This window comes from Aedes albopictus, chromosome 3 (genome assembly GCF_035046485.1).
Source record: "Aedes albopictus strain Foshan chromosome 3, AalbF5, whole genome shotgun sequence".
Classification (NCBI taxonomy): domain Eukaryota; kingdom Metazoa; phylum Arthropoda; class Insecta; order Diptera; family Culicidae; genus Aedes; species Aedes albopictus.
In genome coordinates, this window is record NC_085138.1 from 129,306,588 (window position 1) to 129,324,170 (window position 17,583).

Sequence of the window (17,583 nt, forward strand, 5' to 3'; positions counted from 1 at the left end):
CGTCTGTTATTAACTAAAACTCTAGCTAGATACTACAATCGCGACGCCAAGAATGCGGCCGCTGCTGAGCTGTTCGGGGGGGTGACTGGTGTTTTGATTTATGGAATCGTTTACGCGGGAATAACCACCTACAAAATGGACACCGTCGACGTAGGTCGCGGTAAGGGATAGTTTGTCACCACTTGTACAATTAGAGTTAAAATTGCGTCAGATGTCATGTCTTGATTAGGTTGGGAGCTGTTCGAATGATTTGTACAAATTTCTAAAGACTCGATGAACTTTTAAAGCGATTTAAAGGAAAGACAAAAAAGATAGTCAATTTGAATTTCCAAACCTTACTCCAACACAAATTCCTCCAGTGAATTCCTCAAAGAATTTGCAGAATAGAATTCCTAGAAGAAGGAGAAGTCACAGTTTGAGAAAATTAATGGGCGAATTCCATCGAACTAACAGGCATCTTCAATGCGATTTTAGACGAGAATGGCGCCCTTTAAACCAGTTCTAGGGAAGGGGGAAGAAGTAATGATGCAATCGCTTCGCCACGGTACAGGGGGAATGCAAAACTATAGCGATAGGCATTTTTTTTTTGCCGAAATTCAACCTATTTTGAAAAATTCAGGACAGTCATTCCATTGAATATCGATATAGTGGATCTCCGAAAAAGGTGATACTTGGTGGCCTATGTAACATTTTGATGACTGATTAGTCTTATAGAGGGTTTGAGAATCTGAAAATGTTATCCCTTAACTTTGGTTTTATGAGAGTTCTACGAATCTCTTCTATTTGACTTCAAAAATTTACTTGGGCTGAGCTTAGTTCATCGAAATTAACGAGACCCGTATTTTTTTTATTCCGACCGAAACCCATTCCAGGATAAAGTGGTAAAAAACAAAGATTTCTCAAAACTTAAAATTTATAAAAAAATTGGCCTATTTTATTTTTTTAGTAGTCAATTGAAAGGGCGCAACTAGGGGCGCAATTGAGTTTAGTAGCAAACATAGTAGTTTTTCTTTTTGCATGTTTTCATGGTCTCCAGACCAAAGGAGCTACCTGTTTTTATATATTTTTATCAGAAAATCTATCAAATTTAGCAACATTGATGATCTACTACTTTTTGTTTTCGAGATATAAAGTACTCCTTCCAAATTCTCCCTCAAAAGGGAGAAACTCCCTCAAAAACTTCTCGGGGAGATCCTATTTGATTTGAGAGTACGTTTAAGAATATGTTTTGAAAATCGTTCAAAAAACTAAAAAAATGCTTGAATTTTCCCTTTTCTTGAACATTTGAAACCCAGTACAGTAGATAACGATGGAATTCTCAGTTAAGTTCAGGGTCTTAATAAGTTTGTATGGAATTTTCTGTGGAAATTTCTCTACACCAAAACCTCCATTTAGGTAATGAGTCGGGACTGCCTAAATAGAATTTTTACCTAAATGGATTCATTACCTAAATGGATTCAGTCTATTACCTAAATGGAGTACAAGGTCGAAAAGAAGTTCAAGAAGGGAGAGTGACTAGGAGATTTAAAGGGAGTCATGCGGAGTTTCAGAAGACTTTCAAGGGAGTCTCAGGAAAGGAGGGGCTTTAGGGGCATTTTCGGGGGTTTTGGAGGGTCTCAGGACAGACTTGTCATTCAAATGACTAGATGGGCACGAAACACGAAAAACCCTGCAAAATTCCGCCAGAATGAAAAATTATTGAATGTCGGGTCAAAGTCGGGTCAATTTTTATCGTATGTTGGGTCACTGTTGGACCAACATCGAACAACTGTTGCGTCTATATTGGGTTTGCCGGCCAAAATGAAAACAGGTCAATGATAGGTTGATGTCGGGTTTGACGTCATCAATGATGACCAATGACAATCAAATTCCATTTAGGTAACGTTACCTAAATGGAGGGACCTAAATTGATTTTACCTAAATGGAGGTTTGAGTGTATATGTTCCTCAAGTCCAGCCCAAGAAGTACCGTAAACTGGGGTGTAGTTGATCAGTGGGGTGAACCTGATCACTCAATTACCCACGGATATGGACTTTCAAGAAAGCAACAATTATATTTTAACCATTCGCATGCCAATGACGTAACATTAAAATGGAATGGTAACTTCCTTGAAAGTCCATATCCGTGGGTAATTGAGTGATCAGGTTCACCCCACTGATCAACTACACCCCAGTTTACGGTACCGTTAGAATTTCTTGGAAAAATTTCTGTACTGCCCGTAGAGGATTTGTAAGCATAATCCTTCCAAGAATTTTCGAAGAAATTTTCATCAATACACTCTTACGAAGTTTGCTGTAGAATTCTAGTAAAAATTTACGTGGATTAACAAATCTCGAAACAAATGCCAAGAATACCTGTCGACGAAATTCTAAGAAAAAAATCCAGGAGACTTTTATGCAAGAACAATCTAGATCAATCTCTGCAGGGAAGTTTGAACGTTTCTTTGAAAGATTTGTTTTGGCGGAAAACTCGAAAGCAAGATATTCCTGGCAGATTTGAAACTCTGGAAGAACTTGTTGAGTAATGCCTGTATGAATCATTTAAAAAAAATCCTCAAGGAATCTCTGAAGGAGTTATTGGAGGTATTTCTGGAGAATTACTAAATAAATCTCAGGTGGAGAATTCCTGAAGGGATTCTTGAACTGTTATTGTTATTATTGTCTTAATTATTGGGGTTTTCAACCCTTGGTTGGTTCGCCTTAATGATTACTGCATAAATCTCTGCAGGTATTTTTTTCAGAAATCTTGCAAAAACCTCCAAAACATATATAATTCTGCATGAATTCTTACATGAAACTCTGGACTGGAGCAATTACCGGAGTCACTCTTTCTGGAATTCCTGGAGGAGGCTTTCGATGAACTTCTGGGAAAATCACTGCAGCAATCTCTGGAGAAATCTTCGCGGAGATTTTTAAGGTAAATGCAGAAGGGGTGCACAAATTAGAAAGTGCATAATAAAAGGGGATTTTGTGCATATATTAAGTAGGGGCTTCAATGGGGGAATTGAGTTCGAGATGTTTTGCTACTGTGAATTAGAAATAAGACCAAGAGGATTACCAGGAACTTCCTAGCGAGCTCAAACACGAACCCCCTGGGGATTCAGTAGCGTTTTAGAGGGTTGTTTCAGGGGTTTTCATGAGCCTTTTAACGGCGTACCATCAGGTTTCGCAGGCGTTTGATATTAAGCGAATTTCAGGGGTGTTTCAAAAATTAATGGGATTTCAGAGTCGTTTCAAGGGGCTTTAAGGGCGATTCAGGGGTTGTCAGGAGCCTAATAAGAGCGTTTCAAGGAATTTCAGAGGCGTAAGGGCGTTCCTAAAGGATTTAGGAGCGTTTGATAGCACTTCATGGGAGTTTCGGGTCCCCTTAATGGACCTTATTTGGACCTCATGTTAAGCACCTGATACCCTCCAAAACCTCAGATATCGTCTTCGTAACGCTGCTGAAACCCATTGGAAATATTTTCAAACTTAGTAAAATGTCCCCAAAATCCCCCTGAAACCCTCTCGGACTCCATATAACCATAACCCTCATAACTAGAGAAACACGCTTCTCAAACTCGCCAAAAATGCTCTAAAGTTTCCAGAAATGCCTCCGAAATCCCCATAAAACCCTGTCGAATCCCATGTAACGCATATGAGATCCTCAGAAACCCCCGAAAACGCCTCCGTTACGCCTCTGAAACCCATCGAAATGTTCTAAACTGTCCATAAATGCTCCGAAATTCACCTGAAAACTTCTCAGACCCCATGTAACGCACCTGAGACTCTGAAACTCCCGAAAACACCTCCGTCACTCTAAAACCCACCGAAAATGCTCTGAATCATCCTGAAATGCTTCCAAAATCCCTTAATACCCCTGAGACCCCCTGAAGCGCAACTGAGACTTCTTGGTACCCCCTTGAAACACCCGTGAGATTTCCTGATACCCCGCTAAGACCCATTGAGACCTCAATAAACGCTCCCTGATCGACGTTACCATAGTTATCGTCATTATTTCATTTTGTTTTTCACAATACTAATTCTGAGTAGCTCTACGTCTTTTTATGCAGGGCGTAAAAAAGGTGCATAAATTAAAAGTGCATATAACTAAAGAGATTTTAGAGCCGGGGCTCATGGCGCAATTGGTCACACGTTTGCTTCATAAGCAGATGGTAATGGGTTCGATCCCAGCCATGGCACTTTTTACCCTGAGAGCAGCTGACACTGACCCTCTTCTGAGCCCATGACTCAAACGAACCCGGATACATATGAACATCGGCGAACGGGAACTCATTATGGACCCCCAATCGGACCGGAAAACGGAACAATCAACAGCCACACATCCTCGTGCTCATCATTCTACCATGATAGGGTAGAAATTGAAAGCAGCGCAACGGCAACCAGTTCGATATAGAAGAATTAGTATAGCATACATTTAGGCGCCGTACAAAAGTGTAAAGACAGCTTCCAATGGACTACCCGCTTTGCGTGCAGCCACAGTTGATCAGCAGGAGTAAATCAATTTAATTGTGTATGGCGAAATGCATCTAAACTCGAATTACTTGAAATAGAAAGCTTTTCCCGAAAAAATATTTGGTAGCCTTAATAGTGGTCACCATTGTGCACAACCACTACCAAATATTTTTTCGAATAATGTGTTCCACTTCGAGAAATTTGCCTTTAGATTGTATTCGCCATACAATATTTTTGCGATTTACTTTTAGAGATTTTTCGCGCATAGAAGCTAGCGCCACATTGGTCGATGCGGAGAGTAGGAAAACAGCCGATGTAGTTAATTCATTGGAATCGCTGTATTTCTACAGGAATTCTTGAAATACTTTTTGTCAGAATTTCTCAGTTGATCCCTAGCAAAACTTTTCTTGTAGAAATCTTTGAAGAAATTACTGGGGCAATGCAGAAAGCAATATCTGGTGGGATCTATTGAAGAAATCCTAGAGAAATCTCTTGAAACAATCGTGGATGGGGCTCTGAAGGAATTGTTGAAAGAATCTTTTCAGGAATTCTTGATGTAATCTGTGATAGAACTCATAGAATGATTCATACATTTTATACAGACATTCAGGAAAAAATCTGTGGACGGATATTCAAATGATTTTTTTGATAAATCTTTGAATAAATTTCTAGATGATTCTCGTTCTTAAATCCATGAGTAATATTTTGAGGATTTCTAGAAGAGTCTTTGAATTCATTCTTAACAGAAAAATAGAAATCATCTTATTGTTAACACAATGCTCAACTTCTTGAACAAAATCCATAAGAGGTTCGTCAGTGTCTTCGCGCATACCAATTGCCTTAAGATATACTAACTGTATGTCTAATTTCCCTCTTTTTCTAATTTTCCAACTACTGCCGAAATACTTGGCCTGCCACCAGATTCCGTTGCCTCTGTCTTAACATTTCATTATTCCTCCAGGTTTTAAGGCTTCTCCTCAGAGCTACCAACAGCTTCAACAATGTTTGGCTGTTTTTTGAATAACCAATTTATTTTAAAGTTCCCATATCACTCTCTAGAATTCATCAGCTTATTCCCTAAAATGCTAACTGCCTGCAAGAATTTCGAAAGTTTTCTTTGATATTTGTCAAGAGCTCAATGTCGTTACTTGTTTTGAGCATATCTTTGATGAATATGATGAATATGATTTTCTTGGGAAAACACCAGCCCGTATGCTGTGAAATTTGCAAGTTACGACGATAATTGGTTTGTGCCGAAAAAATGGCATGAATTACAGAATCAGATCACAATTTTATCTTAAAGAAATAAAAACTGCAATTTTTTTTTTTCCTAAAAAAGTCCAATAAATTTTCAACATTTTTTTTTCTAGGTCAAACCGTTTTTGATCTACAGCCGGTTATAAGTGTACCGATTCTAAAGTGCGCAGTCTTTGTTTGACGCAGGCTTACGGTTCATCCTTCGTTAGACGACTGGAAACTTAGCGAGTGGTGTAGACGAGTGAACACTCGATGTGGTTTGAAGGGCATTCTTAACCTATGTATGCTGCAACCAGAGGCAAACACAGAAAATCAGCTGAATGGGGCACGCTATGTCCAAAAGGAAGTATTATGAAAAATGAATGTGCCTTAAATGTTATTCCCTAGGATCATAGGTTTGGACTTCTAGTTTCTGAATCTGTGCGGGTTAAAATATTTCATCTTGGGTTTTTTGATATTTTTGATTTTTTTTCCTATTTTCCCATACAAATGTCGAAAAAAGTCATTTTAAGGCGAAACTGGAAGCAATTCCTCACTTTTTGGTTTTGGATTTTTTATTAAATAACGAAGCAATATTTTCAAAATCGGTTTTCGTGCACATGTAGAGTATGGATCAAGGTATCTTCTGAATTTTTTATATAGTGGAAAATATTTTTCGTTTTTGCAGAAACCATTTTTGAATGAAATTTCACAAAAAAATGGTTTTTGCAAAAATGGTAAACATTTTCCACCTCAAAAAAATTCAGAAGATACCTTGATCCATACTCTACATGTGCACGAAAACCGATTTGGAAAAGATTGCTTCGTTATTTAATAAAAAATCGAAAATCAAAAAAATGAGAAAATGCTTCCAGTTTCGCCTTAAGGTCAAATTCATCCCATACAAAAATGTATGGGAAAAAAACCCAAGATAGATGATTTTAAATTGCACATATTCTGAATCTAGAGGTCCAACAATACGGTTCTAGCGAAAAAATTTTGAGGTACATTCACTTTTCATAATACTTCCCTTTGGACATAGCGTGTGGAGTTATCCGGTGAGTTCGTTCCTTGCTGTCCCATTTATTTTTGAACATACACTTGGGCATTTGTGGGGAGAAAGTTGTGTAGCCTAAGGAAGCTAAATAAATTGGTTTCCGGGCAAATGTCCGTGGAGTGGCCAGGCTTTTTTTCACGAGGAAACAACCATCATGTTATTTGCGTCTAGTAAGTGTAGCTTACCCTGCTACAACCAACCATCAGGTAGATGATTCTGTTCCGACCACAAATAAAGATCTGTGAATTTTGTTTTACAAACTGTCATAATATACATAGCTATAGATTGGATTTTCTAACTCGATGTGTGAAATTAACATACCTCTCAGGTTCTCTACAATCATGATTTTTCGTTATCGTGCATCTTAATCATATTGAATTAGTTTTCAACCGCAATAAAACACAAGAAGGAGTATTACAGAACCATCTGTTTTATATTGGTGATGACCTCCGGAACCGAGCCTAAGTAATCCCCCAAAAGCTACCGAGCCGAAATGATAGATGTCCATTCCATCCAAATTATATGATCAAGGCATGAATCAACCCTGTGGCTGACCATAAATCTTCTCGTTTGTCTATGATGGTTGAATGGATAGCGATCTCACGCGTTGCTGGCTGCCGATGATCACCGCGAGGGCATTGATCGCTCTCAGTCAATAAATAACATCGCTGATTGATCTCCCTATTTGTAGCTGTGGTCTTTCTTGGGAGTCGAATGAGGACCACAATAGTAGTTAATAATCTATTGGCCGTAAAATTTCAGGGTCCATATGTCAATTCAGGGAAACTAACAATATAGCCTCTCCTTAATACAGTCGATACGAGAATCGTAGAAAAGGTACGACCTGCACTGCATCCGTCACACGATACCTCTACACGAGTGGTCTGTAATCAGCAGCAGGTCAAAGGGGCAACGAAACCGAAAAAATGCATAAATTATACGTCCAGTTCATTCATTTTATCCGACCCAGACAGTTCGCGATATGAGTGTGCACATAGTACAACTTTGAATCAATCGGAATTCCTTCCTGTCCGGTTGCGCCACTGAGATGCCGAGACAAGATGTCCACCTTGAAAAAGAACACACATCGATCACAACAGGTGACGTGTGTGCACGACGAGTGTCACTGAGGTTTGTTGCAAACATGGAACTATGCAACTTCGTAGGAGCTCAACAATGCAATAGATGTTTGCTAAACTTAGTATTTAGCATTATTTCAGATTCTATTACACGACATACTGCGGACGCGTCTACGAGCGCTGACCTTGATTCGCGATCACAGCTCTAGAGGGCGTCGCAACCTAATTTCGCATCCGCCGCCCGGGTGGGATTTGCCGTTTGCCAAAATCGGCAACCGACGTGAAATTTGGTCCACATGAATGAACATGACCTGTCTCGGTTTCGGACACGCCTGGCATTGAGGGAGATTTCACGCAGTCGTCGTCATATGTATCTACCTACATATGTACGGGGCATCCGTCGTCCGTTGGCCATCAGATCTACTGTGTTGCGTTGGAGTTGACAGCTCTGACTTCGATAGACAGTCTGGCGCAGCAGCAGCAGTCAGTTGGCACGGCGGTCAATGGCTACAGTGAGGCGGTTCAATTTTTGTACGAGGCGGTGCGATAGCTTAGCTAACAGCTATATCTAGTAAGCTTGCCAACAAAGTATCGCGGCACTTAGCGGTGTGTGGTAGTTTGGATGTTGGACAGCTTGGTTGCGGCTTATGTCTTAGATACATATCTATTAGTGAACTCGTTCCATGTTATTGTCTTCAATTGTGAAACTTTAATTTAATACCTACCCTATGTACCTTAAAGACAATTTGAACAATTTGAACAACAATGGTTTTTAATATGGGCCCACATAGTCGATACGGTAAACGCTCGAGTATTCAGTAAGACCATGGTGATGGGTTCGATTCCCGGTCGGTCCAGAAAACTTTTCGTGAAGGAAATTTCCTAGATTTCCTTGGGCATCTTCGCATCTGTTACTGATCTGTTAACTGATATACCTATTAGAGGTGTCATCGAGGTCACTCCAAGTTATTCACTGAGTAGCCAGTTTTTGAGGTCAAACAAATTTTATTTCAACTCCCAGTATGAGCGCCTTTGAAAATATAAGAATAATAACATTTACCTTCTCTGCGAAATTAGAAATTGTTTTCCGTCCAACTAGGCCCATGTACAGAAAACACGGCAAGGCAGAGTTTTTTTTTTCGTATTTTTAGTAAAATGCAAAGGAACATCTGCTTAATGGAACATGGGTAATAAGAAGGGTTCGATCCCTAAAATCGCTCTCTCTTGGGTACGAGCTTGGAGCTCTCATAAATAAGAAAACAATTATTTCTAATTGTTTAGCTCTCCCATACAAAAGTCTGTGGAAGACTTTCAGAAATTTTCGGAGAATTTTCTGGAAAAACCTTTCTTTTTCTCTATGAATCGTTGAAAGCATTTCTGAAAGAAATCTGTGGATGATTCCCTGTAAAAAATCACGGATTCCTGAAAATTTATGGTGGTTTGTTCAAGGAAACCCATGGCAACTTTTCTAGAGAAAGTTCTGAAGGATCAACTAAAATAAATCCGTGGAAATCAATCAAGATTTGTTCCGTAAAAACCTCCGGCATTCCCGCATAGATTTTTACAATTCATGTTATCGTACATATCATACGCATTCAATTCAATGAATAATAATGATAAAGATAATCATAGCTCTACGATTGAATAATGCTGGTTGTAAAATTGCAACTATTCAATACTTTTCCGGTATCATAGCACAAAAGATTATGATACGTCTAATGATAAATATATGATTGTTAATAATCTTTTTTTCTTCATAAACGAGCAAATATAGCACTTTTTTACACTGATAGAGTGAAAATTCCTCAAGAATGCCCTAAGCGAGAGTCGGGAAGCATTTGCTTTGGTTTCCCACATATAAGAAAGCTCAATATAATTCCTTTTAGAGGTCGACATTGAGAAATTTTGTATGAGGCATCAGCATTTGTTACCGGGACGCAGGACGGGACGAGAAGTCACGTATTATCCTTGCCGCCGATTTGTGCACAATGGGAAACTCCATCAGGATCTCCATGCACCATGCCGTTGGAGGAATCTTACTTCAATGCATTTTCTAGGGCACTAGACATCGGCGGCACAATAGGTGATCACTACGTAGTTGCAATGTTCGCAGTCGGCGTACTCATTGGTTAACAACTGAACTATCTTACCTGCATATCTTGATATCGGATATTCCAGCTATTTTCACATGATTGGCTTTGAATAACCCGCGAGCACCATGTGGATATATTCCACAAGCAACGCGCGAAGGAAAATGGAAATTCCAGCACCAGTCACCATCAGTTCGAATCGCGATCGCGGCCCTCAAAGTTAAAAAAAATCTTTCAGCTCAAAAACAAACACAACCTGACGTTACGAACCTCAACCTCGCTTTGACAGCAGTGGAAACTGCAGGGGTGTATTTTTTTCAAAGTCGATTAAGTAGAGTTTTGAAATATTTCATATTTGTTTTTATTATTCGGTGAATCATCAAATAAATGATAAAGTGATTGTAACACGAATATTTTGGCAAATTTTTTGTTCGTGAAAAAAGCAATTTTTGAATGGTAACTATACTTAACAACCCATTCGGTCTATCATTCAAATTCCGAATATGATAACTCTAATCATTGATATGATTCACGTTTATAATATTGTATGATTCATTTTATGTTACCCCGTATAATCAAAAAACGATACGCTTAATCACAACTTTATGATACCGTTTTATTCGGGATTTCCTTAAAAAAAATCTTCTAGAGTTTCTTTAAGAAATTTCTCCGGGTTTTCTTTTAGATATTCCCTGATGAATTTCTCCAAGAATTCTTTTACGTAGATCCGTCAGGAACTGCATATGAAATTCTGCTAGGAATTCATTTAAAAAAATCATCGGAAATACCTCTGGGGATTCCTTTAGAATTTGTTTCAGGATTTTTTTTTAAATATAAAATAAGATTTATCAATGAACTTTACCAGTAGTTTCTCCGAGAAATTTTCTAATTATTCCACTAGAAATACGTTCAGTTCGCAGAGATTTGTTGAGAAATTACTCTAGAAATTCTGTTGAAAATTCCAGGAGATTTCTCAGGACTTTTTCTAGCTATTCCTCCATGTGTTACCCCAGAAATACATCTGGCATTTCCCCCAAGGACTAATAAAATTCCTAAACAGGTTCTTTAGGAAATTTATTCAAACATATTCCTTCGGAATTTCTCCAAAAATTATTTCGACATATCTCAAATTTTTTTCTAGGCATCTTAGCAAACGCTTCCCAGAAAATCCAATTTGCACGTACATATAATGAAGTTTATGTGCATGTTATACGTACTTTTATGCGGTGAAGTTACATCGCATAAGATGCAGTAAAAGTGCCTTATGCGTACAAAAGTGGAGGCGCTATACGTGCATTGACGGAAAAATAATGCTGCTATATGACTTGAAGCGATATCTTATGCGATGCACGATATGCACTATTGCGACGTAATATAGCATCTTATGCGACTTAAAAAATATTCGAAATAAATAATCTTGTCACCTAAGTATCGAACTAATATGCTTTGGATTATCGAGCCGCACTTCAAACTTAACACCAAACACTACTTATGAAACACACATGGTTAATAGTCATGACATTCTAACTCATATCAATGCTTGTTGGAATACTCTTGGTTTCCGTGCGCTGTACGTGCTCGGCAGGCTATCTGGAGATCAAAATGATGTAGCATGATTTCCCGAACAGTTACCACTACTACTCTCTTGCTAGCACCACCCATTGTTAATTATCAGATCAACAAAACAAAAATGATGCCTTTGTAACTTGTTTTGTAACCATAATGAAGACTTTTCAATTTCTTGTAGCTTTTTGGCACTCCAACAGCACCTCTTTCATTGCTATCACACATCACATCGCAATATGCCAACGTTAACGATTTTAGCTTATGCGAGTTTGTATGTACATTTAAACGAGTTTATTTTCACTTTTATGCGATTTAGTTTGTACACCAATGCGGGTTAAACTGACATAATTAGAAAAGTGCCAAGCGAAGTCGTACAAACATCGCAGTACGCAATTATGTGAATTCAATTGACACTTTGCGAGTTCACTCGAACGCTTAAGCAAAGTTCGTCGCAACAAAACATCGAAATATCGTCTACTACGATGTAGTCATCTATATATATAAAAATGCAGTGGCATACGTGGGACCGCGCATAACTTGCGAACGGGTGGTCCGATTTGGGTCGTCTAAGTTTTGTTCTGTTAGTTTTCACCCAAGGAAGGTTTATGAGGCCTAAAACATGGGGAAATTGAGAGTTTTTGAAAATCGGGTTTTCATACATTTTGAACGGGGACTTGGGCGCTTGGCTAGGGACTTGAAACGTCAAAAAACGCAGTAGGCAAGACAAAGTTTGCCGGGGACAGCTAGTCTATATATATATATATATATATATAAAAGTGCAGTGGCATACGTGGGACCGCTCATAACTCGCGAACGGAACGTCGGATTTGGCTCAACTTTGTTTTGTTCTGTTAGTTTTCACCCAAGGAAGGTTTATGAGGCAAAAAACAAGGAAAAACTGAGAGGTTTTGAAAATTGATTTTCCATACACTTTGTGACCGGGGACTTGGTCTTGGGTAGAAACTTGAAACGTCAAAAAACGCAGTAGGCAAGACAACTTTTGCCGGGTACAGCTAGTACATTATAAAAGTTTATTTGCATTCTTATATGATTTTACCAGATACATCGCAGTAAGTACAAAAAATAATATCATATGCGATGAAAATTGTCCTTCAACCGTACATATATGCGATAGTGACTTAAAATAGTACTTTATACGATGTATAGCGTGCATCCTTATGCGATTCCTGGTTGTCTGGGTCTCTGTGTGCTTCTCCAAGTATTCTTACAGTATTTTTTTTTTCAGAAATTCGTCCACAGATTTTTCCAGGAATGCTTTAAGAAAATTCTCCAAAAATTTAATTAAAGAATTTCTCCAGATTTTTTTTTTTTATAAAATTCTCAAGAAGTTTCTTTTGGTATTTCTCCAGAAAGTTCTCTAAAATATCCTTTTTTGATATTCTTCCAGAGATTCCGTAAAAAGTACTTCCTAAGATTTATGCAGGCATTCAATCGCAGATTTCTTAAGATTTTTTTTTCAGTATTTCTTTTACAAATTCCTTCTGGGATACCTGGGATATTTTTATCTCCAAAGATTTCTTCAAAATTTTACAGATTTATATTGGAATTTCAGTATCGGATCCATTTAAAATCCCTTCTCGGAGTTTTTCACATTTTATTCAAAAATGTCTTTACAAATCCTACAAGAATAGCTTTGGAAATTCTTCCCAGAGTTTCTCTATAAGAAATATCGTCAGTGATTTCTGCAGAAACTACTTTCCTTTTTTTTTTTTGAACTTACTCTCTTGTGGTTTTAAATATTTCTCCTGGGATTTCTTCAGGATTTCTTCCAGAAATTGCATAAAATTACTGAAGAATTCTTGGAGGAATCTCTGAAAGAATTTCTAATAAATCTCTGGAGAATTGTTAGACGAAATTCCTTAAAAAACTTTTAGAGGGAGGTGCCTTTGGAAACTCTGAGAATTTCGTGGATTTTTTAGGGAGTTCCTGGAGGAACTCCAGAAGAATTTCTAGAATAATGTCCAAATAAATGCCCGAGAAAATCCCTGAATAAATGGAGTTATACATGAACAACCTCTGGAGGAAATTAAGATATAATTTCTGAAAGTTTTTTGGATAAAATTTTAAATTTCTACAGAAAAACCTTGAAGAAATTTCTGAAAGAATCTCCGATTTTTTGTGAAAAAATATCTCTTGGAATTGCATATTATTAAGGAATCTTTGGAAGAATTCCTGGACAAACCTCTGGAGAAATTCCTTAAAGTATTTTCGGAGGACCCCGAAAAAAAAACTCCTGGGAAAATTTTGACAATATTTCTGGAGCTATTCCTTCAGATATGTTTGAAGAAGAAAGAGTAGTGTGCGGTAGTTCGGCAGCAGCAAAGTTTCGCGCGCTCGCTTTGCTAGATTTTTGCGATTTTTTTTTTCCTCTTCCCTCTGCGGGGCTCCGACGACGGGACGCCAAGCAGTCAGTAGTGTGCGGTAGTTCGGCAGCAGCAAAGTTTCGCGCGCTCGCTTTGCTAGATTTTTGCGATTTTCTTTCCCCTTCTCTCTGCGGGGCTCCGACGACGGGACGCCAAGCAGTCAGTAGTGTGCGGTAGTTCGGCAGCAGCAAAGTTTCGCGCGCTCGCTTTGCTAGATTTTTTCGATTTTTTTTCCTCTTCCCTCTGCGGGGCTCCGACGACGGGATACCAAGCAGTCAGTGGTGTGCGGTAGTTCGGCAGCAGCAAAGTTTCGCGCGCTCGCTTTGCTAGATTTTTGCGATTTTCTTTCCCCTTCTCTCTGCGGGGCTCCGACGACGGGACGCCAAGCAGTCAGTAGTGTGCGGTAGTTCGGCAGCAGCAAAGTTTCGCGCGCTCGCTTTGCTAGATTTTTGCGATTTTTTTTCCTCTTCCCTCTGCGGGGCTCCGACGACGGGATACCAAGCAGTCAGTGGTGTGCGGTAGTTCGGCAGCAGCAAAGTTTCGCGCGCTCGCTTTGCTAGATTTTTGCGATTTTTTTTTTCCTCTTCCCTCTGCGGGGCTCCGACGACGGGACGCCAAGCAGTCAGTAGTGTGCGGTAGTTCGGCAGCAGCAAAGTTTCGCGCGCTCGCTTTGCTAGATTTTTGCGAGAGTGAGTTTTTGGAGGCAAAGTATACAGGCCGCGTTTTCATTCGGTCGTCGTCGTCGTCTATTTGACTGCTCATCTTCGTACGGGGCGATTTATGATACGATAAATGCAACAAACAACATTTTTTGCGATTTTAGTCAACAGACATTGAAATGTTCGTCACGTCAAGTGTCGGCCCAAGTTCCAAAGCCACGTTGGTTCAAATCACTTTATTTTCTCTTTCGTTAATTTTCGCACTTCGAAAACTATCTGAATGGTTCGTCATCTTCGATGTCGACATGTGTTTTGTTTTAGTCCAAATGAAAATAAGTGGTTTGATATTAATAGGGTTGCATGAATCACTCCACTTACCAAAGTGAACTCATATCATGCGCCCTTTCCCCTCCCCACTAACAAAAAGTCCTTCCCATGACAGACGTGGAGACGCAGAGGTGATCTCGGTCTTTAGTAAGCAACGCACGTCATAATAACATTCCTTTCCTTCCTCGATGACCGTAAGGACGTGGCCGGCGCCGTTATTGACCTAATAAAGTTTGGAATTCTCGAAGATGCACATTGAGGACGGTAAGCTACTCCCAAGCTCCGTCTGTTGGTTCCTTGTGCAACTTCGATTGTTCTGGTCAATCACGGAGTAGCAACTACGAATAGTACGGTCATCTATGCTCATGCTCATGCTCATGCTCATATGCTTGAAGAAGAAATACATGAAGGCATAAAGCATGAACGTATGTGCCCAAGCAGAAGGGAATACGAACAGCATAATAGAATGCGTTATTTTGGTTAAATAACTGCATAAAACAATCTGTTATTTTTATGTTATTAACATAACATATTATGTTATACACTTGCGTGTCATAAGCGGCTAAATAACAAATACCATAACAAAAAATGTTCTTGGCAGACCAATTTAATAACATATTTCGTTCGTTTTAATAACAACATAATAATAATAGTTAGTTAGTTTTATTTTTTAACAAAAATTTAGGAAAAGGGAAAAACATAATAATAATAAATTTGAAAAAATTGTCCAAATTTTGAACTTGGAATGTTATTAATAATAATCTAAAATCAAATCTTGTTACTATATGAATCAAAATAAAATCTACTTTGGCGACTATTTTTACCCGCAATCAAAGATGTGAGAGATTGTCGACGAAAACAACGTAATCTCGAATGATGCAGTTTTGATATCAAAGCTTGTTATTGTCGTGCTATTGATGATCGAATATTTACACAATACTAGCTGTACCCGGCAAACTTTGTCTTGCCTACTGCGTTTTTTGACGTTTTGACGTTTTTTGACTAACCAAGCCCCAGTCCCCGTTCAAATTGTATGAAAACCCGATTTTCAAAAAACTCTCAATTTTCCCATGTTTTTTGCCTCATAAACCTTCCTTGGGTGAAAACTTATAGAACAAAACTTAGACGACACAAATCGGACCATCCGTTCGCAAGTTATGCGCGGTCCCACGTATGCCACTGCATTTTTATATATATAGATTAATACTAAAATAATAACTAAACATGTTTTCCAACAAAATATATTATTCAGATGTTATTTAACGTATACTAATACCACGATTATAACAAAATGAGATTGATCAACAAAATATGTTATGGAGAAGCAATGCTTTGGTAAGTTAATAATAACAAAACAAGATATAAAAACAGGTTATGTTATTTCGTAGTTAATAATTTGATATTCTCCTCTGCTCGGGTGGCAACCCTTGAAGGAGTTTCCTGTAGAACCCTTTATGGAATCGCGGGAGGAATTCCGGTTGGAGTTTCTGAGAAAAACAGTGGACCTGTTTTAAGATGAATCTTTTGAGAAATCCCTTGCGAAACTCCTGAGGAAGTCCTAGCGAAAATTCCTGAGAGGATTCCGAAACGAGCCTCTGGAGGAATCTGAGCATGAGCATGAGCATAGATGAGGCGCGATAGTGAAATCATTTCATTTGGGGCGTACCAGTATAGAGGCGCTGGAATTTGAAAACATTGAGTAACCAAACATTGAGTAAAACATTGATTTTACCACGATAGCACTTATACCCATGTATATTGGTCATTGGCAGAGGTAGCTCTCAGTTATTAACTGTGGAAATGCTCATAAAACAATAAGTTGATAAGAAAACTTTGCCTTAGTTGGGATGTTACGCTTAATGACAGAGATAGTTTTTACTATAACAACAATAGAGATGTAAAGTTTTTGAATTTTATACCACCCAGTATCAAAACGAAATAGAATCACTGTACGCCACTGTAATAGTACGACGAATTTAAATATGTCATGCGATGCGGTTGAATCCAACAACAGCAACAACAACAACGGCAACGGACGTTTCTCATCGTTGCGATTGTTGAGCTCGCGCGCGATTTGGCGCGCCACGAGAGTTGCGTTACCGGCTTGGTCACGGTTTGACCGAAATAATTACTTAGGTTGGTTGGTTACTACCTACCTACTTCTACCATGCTCATTGTGCCCATGCATGTTGGCTTCGGCGTTGCTTACTGCAGCAGTTCACTGACACCGCACTCCGCAGTCAGTCAGTAGTGGTCGCGCTTTCCCGCTTACTCATTGTGTTAGATTCGGGGAACCAAGGTCGTCGAAGACTTCCCCGCGCGCAGTCAGCAACGGAACGGATGCTGGTCTGCGCCGCGCCATGCCACTACGCTGCGAACTGTTTCGATTTCGAACAACTTGGCTTGACTTGGCAACTTCCAGAGGCGATTAGTATTGGTAATTGATTACTGCGGGTGGACGCTCTACGTGACCTGTGTCACGTAGAGACCGTTTGCGGCGGCTTGGTTTGTCACGTTGGTAATGAATTAAATTCATTGTTGCAACGGGACGAATGTGACTTTTCTTTAGTGGAAGATAAAAACAATTACTTTATTACTGCAGCGATATTGCGAATCGGTAAACGATTGAGTATTCCGCAACACCATACTGAGGGTGCTGAATTTGATTCCCGATCGATTCAAAACTTTTTTGTAATTGAAATTTCCTTGATATTCAAAATAGCTACATTAC

General features: G+C 39.0%; 1 protein-coding gene across 14 annotated transcripts in view; it reads right to left on the reverse strand.

Annotated features, from left to right (window-relative positions):
* Window positions 1-17,583, reverse strand: part of LOC109622365 (TLD domain-containing protein 2) — a 768,101-nt gene that overhangs the window by 333,502 nt on the left and 417,016 nt on the right. The gene's annotated exons all lie outside the window — the stretch shown is intronic.